The sequence below is a fragment of the Siphateles boraxobius genome, unplaced genomic scaffold, assembly GCF_051911475.1.
Source record: "Siphateles boraxobius isolate OS27281-9 unplaced genomic scaffold, OSU_SipBor_1 6, whole genome shotgun sequence".
NCBI lineage: Eukaryota > Metazoa > Chordata > Actinopteri > Cypriniformes > Leuciscidae > Siphateles > Siphateles boraxobius.
Genome location: NW_027509186.1, coordinates 7,918,314 through 7,928,772, shown reverse-complemented (window position 1 = coordinate 7,928,772; position 10,459 = coordinate 7,918,314). Strand labels below are relative to the sequence as shown.

At 37.6% G+C, this 10,459-nt stretch overlaps 1 long non-coding RNA gene across 3 annotated transcripts; it reads left to right on the top strand.

Annotated features, from left to right (window-relative positions):
• The first annotated feature begins 272 nt into the window (after positions 1-272).
• Positions 273-4,036, top strand: LOC143715542 (uncharacterized). 3 transcript variants are annotated; one of them, XR_013195810.1, is made up of 5 exons: positions 273-377; positions 1,396-1,495; positions 2,199-2,320; positions 2,478-2,589; positions 3,607-4,036. It is a non-coding gene; the product is annotated as an uncharacterized LOC143715542 (long non-coding RNA). The 3 variants fall into 3 exon arrangements; XR_013195811.1 differs by lacking the exon at positions 273-377 and having other exon boundaries at positions 1,276-1,495; positions 2,478-2,573; XR_013195809.1 differs by lacking the exon at positions 273-377 and having other exon boundaries at positions 1,277-1,495.
• The last annotated feature ends 6,423 nt before the right edge of the window (positions 4,037-10,459 follow it).

Below are 10,459 nucleotides of genomic sequence, written 5' to 3'. Positions count from 1 at the left end.
GTCTGTTATTAACTAATACCTTTTTATTTTTAACTAACACTTGAACATCCAGCACACAATTAAAGAGATGTATGAGCTAAGGATGTTCTCTGTCCAAAATAAAACAGATAATGGAGTGTTCACAATATACAATTGCAACCCATTCTCACTCCCAAGGGGTCAACAACTGAAGCATGGTCAAGCGCCCGAGGCGTCACATAGCAGACGCCGATGGCGCCCCTTGGCGTCACTCTGTGGATCATTAGGAACTCCATTGCAATGGGAAACCTGTGGCGGCAATAACAGACGCGAATTTTATCAGTAGAAAATAGCGTTGAAGAAGTCTCATTCCGAACACATCGCGATGTTTGGCATCAGGTCACGTGTGCCAGATGTTGGTAAGTAGTCATAAATACGCTGTCCAAATAATGTTTGCTATAATGTCTTTTCTGTTTGTCGATATTAATCAGATTAGCTCTCTCATGTTCAGTCACTGCATTATATCTGTCCACGGAGGCTTTGCGTTTCATTGGTTTCTAATTCGAAACACATTACTAAACTAACGTGATTAAACACTGTCTGTCACGTGACGTGCTATAACTTAGGCCTAGACCTTCAATCAGTTAATCATATATGAAATATATATTCATATCAGGTTCAAAGTAGTAATTTGTTCCAAAGTGGTATTTGTAGTAGAAGAGCAGTAAGCACAACACTTACCATGCTTTTACCACAGTATTTGCAGTTTTAATGTGTCATTTGTTGTAAATGCACAGTTAGTAACCACAACACTTACCATGCTTTTACCACAGTATTTGCAGTTTTAATGTGTCATTTGTTGTAAATGCACAGTAACCACAACACTTACCATGCTTTTACCACAGTATTTGCAGTTTTAATGTGCCATTTGTTGTAAATGCACAGTAACCACGAAACTTACCATGCTTTTACCTCAGTATTGGTAGTTTTAAAGTAATATTTGTTGTAAATGTATAGTAACCACAACACTTACCATGCTTTTACCACAGTATTTGCAGTTTTAATGTGTCATTTGTTGTAAATGCACAGTAACCACAAAACTTACCATGCTTTTACCTCAGTATTGGTAGTTTTAAAGTAATATTTGTTGTAAATGCATAGTAACCACAACACTTACCATGCTTTTACCACAGTATTTGCAGTTTTAATGTGTCATTTTTTGTAAATGCACAGTAACCACAAAACTTACCATGCTTTTACCTCAGTATTGGTAGTTTTATAGTAATATTTTTTGTAAATGCATAGTAACCACAACACTTACCATGCTTTTAATGCCTAATAATTTAAAATCCAAAAATTGTAAGGTAAATCTGTAATTTTTCCTTTAAATAATCCTATATATTATACATAATGATATTTTATTTTCTCTTTTTTCAGCTGAAAAGACCAAAAGGGCCTTTCGGACTCAGTCAGCTCATTATTGTTTGAGGAGAAGTAAACGGGAGACGAAAAGCTACAAAGGCAAATATTCACAATGGTATGTATGTGTTGGTTTTAACCTGTAATCAAAAATTTTATCAATCATTTGTTGTTTCTTAAACCTTTTCTTACAAAACCCATAGCCCAATCAGTACAAACATAGTCTCTAAGTCTTAATAATTCACAAGATTTAACAAGTTCTCAAATTCATACGGTGCTCATACATATTTGTATACTCGTACATAATCCTGCAGCTTTTACTTCTAGTGCTATCATTGGCTACTGCCTCAATTCCTGTACATATTTATCGCGATATTTGCAAATCAGTTGCGGATGCCCCACACACTGTCAGAAAGTTTATATTAATTGCATTGTATTATTTAAAATTATTACAAATTGGACCCTGTCTGTTCATGTTCCAATGATACATGATGTCTCTCCACACCTCATGACCTACCTCTGTCTGTTTGCAAGAGTGGAAAAGTTAATCTGACTTGTCACACGACATCAGATACTCGATTATTTTGTCATGATCAGATCAGTTACACTGCTGATAACTGTCCCCTTTGCATGTAAATCGTGTTATTTTTGCTTGCTATTAATGACATACTTTTAATCATGCCCACATATCAGTAAACTTTTTACATAAATGCATTTAACATTTAATTATGCAACACTATACAGAAATAAATCCTACTGTTATTTATAAACTTTCTACTTGCTTGTAATGTAATAAAATTACCTTCCTTTCTGTCTTGCAGGATTATTTAGTCCTTTTTTTAAGATCTCTACAACATCAAACTCAACAGCTCTTTTAAGAGCCGACCCTCACAAGAGCTACTAGTGAGTCTCAGTGAATCTTGCCGTGATCAGCCCTTCCCAGGTAAAGATCCTACAATATTTCAATCAGTATTTACTCATCAAATGCTCTCTCCTGAATCGTATGGTAAAATAACTTATTTATAACTGTCTTCATTTCTATGTTTTAAGAACAATAGTAATTGCACATAGAGTAAGTAGAGACTTTTTTTGTTTTACAGCAGAGAAGGAAGACCAGTCCATATATCAACGCAAGCTAATCGAATGAATCCTTTGTTTCGGTGAGGAAGGAACATCCGGTGCCCAAAGACAGAAAGGTGCGCGTGGGCATTGGTATGTCTTGTATTTAAACAATGCTGTAATATGTAGGCTAGTACATCATTTGATGTTGACAATTTTACGTTGTACAGGTTATCACTTGGTTATTGACCAATTAAAGCTCTTGAAACAAGTGACAGAAGAGTACGTTGTCTTGAAAGAAATCAAGCATCACTGGCAAAGGCTCAAAAGAGACCATGCCTTTCTAAAATATCTTTTAAAACAGGTTGCTGTTGATATGGGTAAAACAGTTTTTTTTTTTCAGTACTTAACTTATATTACAGGTGAAACTCGAAAAATTAGAATATCGTGCAAAAGTTCTTTTATTTCAGAAAATTCAACTTAAAAGGTGAAACTAATATATTATATAGACTCATTCATGACATGCAAAGTGAGATATTTCAAGCCTTTATTTGTTATAATTTTGATGATTATGGCAAACAGCTATGAAAACCTTTTCACAATATTCTAATTTTGGGGTTTTCATAGCTGTAAGCCATAATCATCCAAATTGTAACAAATAAAGGCTTGAAATATCTCACTTTACATGTAATTAGTCTGTATAATATATTAGTTTCACCTTTTAGGTTGAATTACTGAAATACATTTTTGCATGATAAAAAAAAACTTTTGCTAAAAAAACCTTTTGCACGATATTCACATTTTCCGAGTTTCACCTGTATGTGCTGCAATTTTATATGTATATATAATACTTCAATGTGTATAATATAATGTTCTGACTGCTGCTTTGTAAATTTAAATAAGGAACAGGCAACTCAGGCCCTATTGCGTTCTCCTTTTTGAGGTGGAGAGTTTACCTCCAACCCTAATTGAGCACATCTGAACATTTAAACCAAAGTCTTCAAGTTTACTTGTAGACATAGGCAGGAGGGTTTGCGGTTGGAGCTAAATCTACAGGACAGTGGACACTGAGGGCCAGAGTAGCCCATCACTGCTTTAAATAACACACAACAGAAGCTGACCTGACTGTCCATTAAACAACTTAATTTGAATTGTTTGTTTTACTTTCAGACCAGGACTGGAGAACGCCTGACGATGGGATGTTGAGACTTCTTCCTCTGGTTGAGAAAAAGCTACACCACATCAGTGATCACATCTTCTGTTCATCAGTTGTACTGTAGGGTACAACTGAACAAACTGTTTAGATGAGGAAGAAGAACATGAACACGATAGAGACGTACAGGGAAGAGCAAGAAACCAGTTTAGCTGTGATAATGAATCATTATTTTCCAACACAATATCAAATCTGTTTTCTGTATCATAGGTGACTGAATATGATTCTCTGGCACTCATTTGTGTGGCTTCAGCAGCTGTGAATGGATTAATGTGATGTTAATGTATTTTTGAAGACCCATTTTTATTTATCTTGAATCTCATTTGTCTTTATGCTACTTTATCAACTTTATGCTGTGTCCTCCAATAAAGTTTTGTGTAATAAAATATGGTGAATATTGTGTATTAAAAGTGGTGTTTGGTACAGTAAATGTAAAATTTTATTTGAGAAATTTTAATTTCTTATGAGTTTAGTTCATAATTTAAAAATAAACAGGACATAAACATTTTTGATCTAGTTAAAGATATTTGGGACAACAATGCACTAAAAGTTGCACATACTTGCATGTTGTGAGAATTATGCCAGTTTGCAGTGAAATAAAGGGAAGGTAAGTGAATAACAAGAGGCTGCAGTGGGCTATATTACTACAAACGCTTCAATCATAATTGAAGATGATCCATGTTGATCATTCTAGTACATCTACTGCATTTAGTATGAAAGCATAGATATTACTGATGTCAGGCATATAAGAAGCAATCAGAGGGGGTGAAATAGAAATGTTGGCACTGTTTCTTTGTTGTTTTACTAAATATTGCATTATCCTTGTGTAATATAAAGTGTAAATATATAAATTGATTTTTGTTTACTGCCAACACTGGAAATTGGATAATGACAAGTTGTTGTAGGTTCATCCATTATATTTGTTGGTGTTCATACAAAAAAAGTAAATACATATTAATTATTATTATTGTTATATATTACAGCATTTCTTTAAAATATTTCCATATCAGATGGTCTCACAATACCCATCAAAACCTAATACAAGCATGATGTTAGAATAGAAAAGGGGGGAAAAGATAAAATAGTCTGGTATTTAAATGTGACTAAACAAAGTTTGTTGTCCATGATGAGGAGAATAGATGTGTATAGATTGCACTGCCCTTCCACCCTCAGGGGCCCAGCAACGGCCCCCGAAAGAGCAAACACATTTCAAATGGGTGTGACTTAAAGAGTGTATCAAACTTAGTGTATCAAAGAGAAAATCGGCAGGACAAATGATTATGCTATGTTTACTAAATAATGTTGGGCACAGTTTTCAGACACATATGGAAAGCTGGCATGAAGGTTTTTTAAAAGTGCTCACAGTAAAATATCACATTTCAGTCTGTCATAAAGGCAGTTTATGTCATAAAGGTTTGCACAATGAACATTTAGATATTCAGTTGTCCATTAAATATATTATTTATTTAAAATGTATTGTTTCATTGCTAAACGTTTTAAACTACATTACCCACATATCTCTGTTATTCCATCAATGGAACAGGAAACGTAGTGCTGTAGTTCATTGAGATGTGCAGAAATGCTAAGGGTTAGGGGTGGAATCTCGATAAAGGAGTAATTTCTCACAACATAGAGACATTTTATAGTTAACTTATTGTATAACGTGATAATAACACCAAAACATACTTTGTAACATGAAGCGCCGTTTTATATGGGTTAAAAGATAGTCCTATCACAGCAAGCTCTGCGATAAAGTCACAGCCAATGACAACCCAGCTGAACAGATGCGTCATTTGCCCATTTACGATAAATGATGACAGATGTCTTCTGGTTCCGGCTGCAGGGATAGATTTAATATTTGGCCTGTTAAATATGTATTCCTTCTAATTAAATAATAAAACTCACATTAAAAATAAAAAATTAGTTACCATCCAAGTTAAATTACCATCCAAAAACGAGTTCACACGATCAATGACACAAATTAGTTTTTTTGATTATTTGACTCGTGCATAAATACATTTGAAAGATAAAAATTTTTTCAAATCAATGGCCTACAGCAGGAGTAGTTTTGCAGTATTTTAATTAAAGATAATTACATGTACTAAAGTGTTTCTAACATTTACAGTGTATATATAGTATATCAAAGGTATGAACTTAATCACTTTATGCCATTCTCCACCATCTGAACTCTTGGAATTCAAATAAATTTAACAAAAGCATAATGAATGCATACAATTTAGATTGTAAATACTGAATTCCAATATTTAATGTCAAACTATTTAAAGACAAATGTAGTGCGAAAACTACTGCACAACTGTATAAATATCAGTTAATTATATACAAAAAATAGCCAGATACAGAGGCAAACTATTACAGTTACACATACAGTAATATTTAAAAAATCACTATGATGAAGTAATATTTTTTACAAACCAAGAAATGAGATTCAACTTTGTTATGTGAAAATATATTTGTGTCTTCCTCCCTTTAAAGAACAAATAGGCAGAAACTTAAGCACAACATTTTACATTCTCAACTTTAGTTTTATATCCTTGTGATTATTGTTCACTTTTATTAAATGAAACTAAATGAAAGGAAACTTAACATTGTTAATGATTATAAATGTCAGCAAGAAAATGTTTCTATAAAATACATTCACGGGTATATTACATTTAACCAGGCAGTAATATAATGATACCATAGATGCAATTATGATGGATATTTACTATAGTAACCACTGTAATAAAAGGTTTAATGAAGCTAAATGCAAGACATTAAGTCCATCTAAATGTAAAGTTAACAAACTCACAGAATAATGTCCAGTTGTCAAGTGTCTCATTTCTGTAATACTCTTTCAGCACCAAACAGAATTACATAAATATTTATTATTTTCAAAAGGTTTTCCTGAACACTCTCACTATCTTCAATTGTTCAGACAAACACCTGCTATATACACTTGCAGAAATATACATTTGACTATTGCACCATGAAGTCGCTGCATGACTAGAACTAATGGATGTCAATGAATATGTCCTTTACCAAAACTCCTGATGAGCACTGACGCTTATTTGATAAAGGCATTAGGCAGACATCAATTACACATCCTACGCATGCCCAAACAACACCGCACAGTAATGAAGTGGACACCACCAGGAGGATGTAGGAGACAGGGAAGACCAAGGAAGACATGGAGACAGATGTTTCACGAACACCTGAAGAATGTCAGTGTCCCATGGGAAGATGTGGAGAACTAATCCACGGATCGAATATGTTGGAGGACACTTGTTGCCCAATGTGCCCAGCACAGGACTTGATGATGATGTTGTGAGTTTATCCATAACTGTGGGATATTTTTCTGTAAAGAGGTTGGATAATTAAATGTTAAATGCATTTATGTAAAAAGTTTACTGATATGTGGGCATGATTAAAAGTATGTCTGTCACGGTGTGGGTTTTGTGTCTTGTTCCTTGTTCTTGTCTGTCATGTGATTCCCTGTTTGTCATGTGATCCTGCCATGTGTCTTGTCCCATGTTCAGCTGTTCCCCGTTATGTTGATTAGTCTTCCCAGGTGTTTCAGTTTAACCACGCCCCCTCGTTATCTTGTTTAGCTTGTGTTCCCTTGTATTTAAACCCTGTGTTTTAGTTCAGTCCTTGTGAGTTCTTGATGTTGTTATGTTTGCTATTCCTGTCTTCGTCTTCGTGTTCCTGTTCTGAGTTCCCTCGAGATTACTAGTTTGTTAAATAAAGTGCTTGCGATTGGATTCACTCTCTGCTTCATTCCTGCCAGTACGTAACAATGTCATTAATAGCAAGCAAAAATAACACGATTTACATGCAAATGGGACAGTTTTCAGCAGTGTAACTGATCTGATCATGACAAAATAATCGAGTATCTGATGTTGTGTGACAAGTCAGATTAGCTTTTCCACTCTTGCAAACAGACAGAGGTAGGTCATGAGGTGTGGAGAGACATCATGTATCATTGGAACATGAACAGACAGGGTCCAATTTGTAATAATTTTAAATAATACAATGCAATTAATATAAACTTTCTGACAGTGTGTGGGGCATCCGCAACTGATTTGCAAATATCGCGATAAATATGTACAGGAATTGAGGCAGTAGCCATGACAGCACTAGAAGTAAAAGCTGCAGGATTATGTACGAGTATACAAATATGTATGAGCACCGTATGAATTTAAGAACTTGTTAAATCTTGTGAATTATTAAGACTTAGAGACTATGTTTGTACTGATTGGGCTATGGGTTTTGTAAGAAAAGGTTTAAGAAACAACAAATGATTGATAAAATGTTTGATTACAGGTTAAAACCAACACATACATACCATTGTGAATATTTGCCTTTGTAGCTTTTCGTCTCCCGTTTACTTCTCCTCAAACAATAATGAGCTGACTGAGTCCGAAAGGTCTTTTTTGGTCTTTTCAGCTGAAAAAAGAGAAAATAAAATATGATTATGTATAATATATAAGATTATTTAAAGGAAAAATTACAGATTTACCTTACAATTTTTGGATTTTAAATTATTAGGCATTAAAAGCATGGTAAGTGTTGTGGTTACTATGCATTTACAACAAATATTACTATAAAACTACCAATACTGAGGTAAAAGCATGGTGGTTACTGTGTTTTGTGGTTACTGTGCATTTACAACAAATGACACATTACAACTGCAAATACTGTGGTAAAAGCATGGTAAGTGTTGTGGTTACTATGCATTTACAACAAATATTACTTTAAAACTACCAATACTGAGGTAAAAGAATGGTAAGTTTTGTGGTTACTGTGCATTTACAACAAATGACACATTAAAACGTACTCGGTTACTAACGTAACCTCGGTTCTCTCTAGAGAGGGAACGAGTACTGCGTAATATCTTACGCTATGGGAAAAACCTCTTTTCCACGAGATATTGAAGCCAAAATTTATCCTTAATTTTGATTTAATGTAAAACGCTGTGCAGCAGCATGCAGACATAGGCAAGACGGCTCGCGCGCCTATTGGCTGCCCTGCTGCAACAGCAGCAGCCTATCGAGAGAGGCCCTGCGGGACGTGATACCCAATGGGGGCGCTTCGCGCCCATTTCGTCACGTCCCGCCAGAATAGGCGTGGCCTTGGCCTATAAATACACTCGACAGGCTGATACAAACTGGTTTTCATCGCTGAAGCGAACCAGCGCTGTTTTATGCACGGCAAGATACGCAGTATTCGTTCCCTCTCTAGAGAGAACCGAGGTTACGTTAGTAACTGAGTACGTTCTCTTACGAGAGTATCTCTCGTAGTGCGTAATATCTTACGCTATGGGGAACACAATGCAACATGCCGTGCATACTGGGATCCGACACCAAAGTCCCAAGGGCAGTAGCCCGGGGCTCATATAGTGCATAATCACCGTTGACTCACAGAGAGTCGGAGAAGAGGCTACAAGCATAATTCCCCATGAAATAGCATCCCACAGGAGCTAGTTATGTTAACAGTGTTTCACGCAGACAGGGTGAATGTGTTCAGCCTGAACTGGGTATAAGTACGGGTCATTCAACACCCATGGAACTGTTCTATCGATCAGTGAGCGATGCCCAAGCAAAACTCAGCATTCTGCTTCGGCGCAGCGGGGCAGATAGTACTGAATTCTAGACCGGCAACAGCTTGGCCTGTAAGGCAGGAACCTCTAGGTTATAAAACCTTATAAATGTAGATGGCAAGGCCCAGCCTGCCGCCATACAGATATCTTGCGCTAGACCACACCCACGAAGAGGCCACGCCTCTCGTGGAGTGCGCTCTGACACCCAAAGGACACTGCAGGCCCTTAGAAGTGTAAGCCAGCGCTATGGCATCAACTATCCATCTGGATAGGCTCTGTTTTGATGCGGCCAGTCCCTTGCAGCGCCCGCCAAACAAAACAAAGAGCTGCTCGGTCTGTCTGAAGACAGACGAGCGGGACACATAAGCTCTCAGCGCCCTGACGGGGCAGAGGAGATTAGCATCCTCCTCCTCATTATTCACCGGGAGGGCGCACAGGGAAATAACCTGGGCCCTGAACGGTGTGTTGAGGGATTTGGGCACGTACCCGTGCCTTGGTTTGAGTATGACTTTAGAGTCATTAGGCCCAAACTACATACACGACGCGCTTACTGAAAGCGCTTGTAAGTCCTCTACGCCCTTCACTGAAGCAAGAGCCATAAGAAATACCGTTTTGAAAGACAGGTGTTTCATGTCTGACAAATGGATCGGCTCGAATGGGGCAACTTTCATGGGTTCCAGAACTGTAGAAAGGTCCCACACAGGGACTGAGGGGGGTCTGGGAGGATTCAGCCTCCGAGCTCCCCGGAGGAATTGTACGACCAGGTAGTTTTTCCCCAGTGACTGGCCAGACGTTGGTTTTGCAAACGCTGCTATGGCCGGCACGTATACTTTGAGCGTGGATGGGGTTCTACCCTTATCCAGCAGCTCCTGAAGGAAGGAGAGCACTTCCGTAACCCTGCAGTCTACGGGTGAAAAGCCCCGAGCTTGACACCAGGTAGAGAACACCCACCATTTCGAGGCGTAGAGCCGTCTAGTAGACGGGGCTTTAGCCTGCGTGATCGTGTTTTGCACTCCCTCCGGGAGCTTAGCGGGTACCCGTTGATGGCCCATGCGTGTAGGGACCATAAATCCGGGCGAGGATGCCAAATCGAGCCCTTTGCCTGAGAGAGGAGCTCTCTCCTCACCGGTATAGGCCATGGAGCAGTGCTGGTCAGCTGCATCAGGACTGGGAACCAAATCTGGTTCGTCCAGAGCGGAGCCACGGGCAGC